We start from the raw sequence: 3080 nt of genomic DNA on the forward strand, positions 1-3080 counted from the left end.
AAGTTTCACCCAAGGGACCCGGGTCAGACTAAAGCTGGAGCAGCATCCGGGCACAGCAGGGGCAATGTGCGCTTGCATTACACAAGGGCAGGGTCCGAGGGCCACACACCCCTCATCATCATTGTAGTGTCTTGATGCGAGGTAAGGGGGCAAAAAGACACTGGATGCTTTTCTGGCTTTATGGCTGAGGCTAAATTCAGTAGAAACACGAGGGAACCTCATTGCGGTTCCCATTGAGCTGCACAACCTATCAGAATGAATCCAATGCATTGAATCCGTAATCAACTGTATTTATTCTTCCACCATTTTAGTCAGGTATAATTATCTTTTGTTTCTCTTTCGTTTTAGTCAATCCATTTTACTCATTCATTTTTCTTTAGATGCTCAATAAAACGCAGGAACATCAATGTTTCCACATGTCACTCTTTTATTCACATCACCCAATGCATTTCGGGAACAATCCCTTCTTCGGGGGTTTCTAAGATGCAAAAAATAATAATTATCAGTGCCATAATGAAACTAGTGATTCAATTAACAAAATACACCGCGACCAAATTTCACAAATGTTCAAGCTATACTGAAGCCTATTACGAAAAGAATTTCAGGCAATGTTAATAACTCATATATTACTGCCAGCAATATTCACACTAAATAGATAACAACGCATATCTCCTCTAATACCATGCGATACCTCGCTTGTTCTAATCCCTAGGGCCTTGTTTATGACATTAGATAGTGCACTACGTGCTTACCGTGACACATGCTGTTAGAAACGCTTAAATAGGTCTCCTGTTACATTTGATAAAAATGCCTCGCACTCAAGCAACCGTGCGCTCTTCCCTTTTCCCTCGGCCGCGAAGACTGCAAATGCCTAAAAACAGCGAAGAACTCATTATTAACCACTAACTATGGCCAGCTGAAAGGTCACATGTGCTAAAGCTTGTACTGAAATGCGCACTGGATTACAAAGATATTAACTACAAGCCCCACTGATGCAGTCAGCGAACCGGACCACCTCACCCACAATGCCCCTGGTCATGTAAAACTCAACCTGAGATCTGAGTTATGCTCTAGCGCGATTGTCTAATGTGAATATTCTGAACAGGACATAAAATGAAACTCTGAATGCTTTAAAAAAGTTATTACACTGTTGCATGTATTTAAAATTAACACATATTTTCATACTGAATCAACTCGATCATATAAAAAAACAGTTGCATTATAAACACAATCTTGGATGACAGGGAAACTTGATTCCTGCATGTGCAATGTTGGTAAACGCTATTCAATGTTCTTTTGTCCTTTGCTCTCTCAAAAATGTCTTCTTGGTGCAATCTCAACGATTAGGGCAGAAGGTTTATTCAATAACACATACATAGTGTTGAGATGCACACCGCTGTACTCTTGCTTAATTCCAATGTTAATTTCCTCCACAATTTCAACTTTGTCGGTGTGCTCGCTAACTCCGCGCTCTGCCCACTTGCGCTGCAAACTAGTAGAAACACGAGGGAACCTCATTGCGGTTCCCATTGAGCTGCACAACCTATCAGAATGAATCCAATGCATTGAATCCGTAATCAACTGTATTTATTCTTCCACCATTTTAGTCAGGTATAATTATCTTTTGTTTCTCTTTCGTTTTAGTCAATCCATTTTACTCATTCATTTTTCTTTAGATGCTCAATAAAACGCAGGAACATCAATGTTTCCACATGTCACTCTTTTATTCACATCACCCAATGCATTTCGGGAACAATCCCTTCTTCGGGGGTTTCTAAGATGCAAAAAATAATAATTATCAGTGCCATAATGAAACTAGTGATTCAATTAACAAAATACACCGCGACCAAATTTCACAAATGTTCAAGCTATACTGAAGCCTATTACGAAAAGAATTTCAGGCAATGTTAATAACTCATATATTACTGCCAGCAATATTCACACTAAATAGATAACAACGCATATCTCCTCTAATACCATGCGATACCTCGCTTGTTCTAATCCCTAGGGCCTTGTTTATGACATTAGATAGTGCACTACGTGCTTACCGTGACACATGCTGTTAGAAACGCTTCAATAGGTCTCCTGTTACATTTGATAAAAATGCCTCGCACTCAAGCAACCGTGCGCTCTTCCCTTTTCCCTCGGCCGCGAAGACTGCAAATGCCTAAAAACAGCGAAGAACTCATTATTAACCACTAACTATGGCCAGCTGAAAGGTCACATGTGCTAAAGCTTGTACTGAAATGCGCACTGGATTACAAAGATATTAACTACAAGCCCCACTGATGCAGTCAGCGAACCGGACCACCTCACCCACAATGCCCCTGGTCATGTAAAACTCAACCTGAGATCTGAGTTATGCTCTAGCGCGATTGTCTAATGTGAATATTCTGAACAGGACATAAAATGAAACTCTGAATGCTTTAAAAAAGTTATTACACTGTTGCATGTATTTAAAATTAACACATATTTTCATACTGAATCAACTCGATCATATAAAAAAACAGTTGCATTATAAACACAATCTTGGATGACAGGGAAACTTGATTCCTGCATGTGCAATGTTGGTAAACGCTATTCAATGTTCTTTTGTCCTTTGCTCTCTCAAAAATTTCTTCTTGGTGCAATCTCAACGATTAGGGCAGAAGGTTTATTCAATAACACATACATAGTGTTGAGATGCACACCGCTGTACTCTTGCTTAATTCCAATGTTAATTTCCTCCACAATTTCAACTTTGTCGGTGTGCTCGCTAACTCCGCGCTCTGCCCACTTGCGCTGCAAACTAGTAGAAACACGAGGGAACCTCATTGCGGTTCCCATTGAGCTGCACAACCTATCAGAATGAATCCAATGCATTGAATCCGTAATCAACTGTATTTATTCTTCCACCATTTTAGTCAGGTATAATTATCTTTTGTTTCTCTTTCGTTTTAGTTTTAGAAACACAGAGTCTTGCGTGCCAGGCATTAGTGACCTGGCCGCAGGTGGCTGCATCATCGCGATGTACAGGTGCGTGTCAGCTCAACTGAAGTTTCACCCAAGGGACCCGGGTCAGACTAAAGCTGGAGCAGCAT

At 40.5% G+C, this 3080-nt stretch overlaps 1 long non-coding RNA gene across 1 annotated transcript; it reads right to left on the reverse strand.

Moving 5' to 3' along the window:
* Positions 1–409: 409 nt before the first annotated feature.
* Positions 410–2318, reverse strand: LOC146855448 (uncharacterized). Its single transcript, XR_014981321.1, has 2 exons — positions 2049–2318; positions 410–1774 (listed from the first exon to the last, which is right to left on the reverse strand). It is a non-coding gene; the product is annotated as an uncharacterized LOC146855448 (long non-coding RNA).
* Positions 2319–3080: the final 762 nt, after the last annotated feature.

This window comes from Triturus cristatus, chromosome 4_1 (assembly GCF_964204655.1).
Source record: "Triturus cristatus chromosome 4_1, aTriCri1.1, whole genome shotgun sequence".
NCBI classification, from domain to species: domain Eukaryota; kingdom Metazoa; phylum Chordata; class Amphibia; order Caudata; family Salamandridae; genus Triturus; species Triturus cristatus.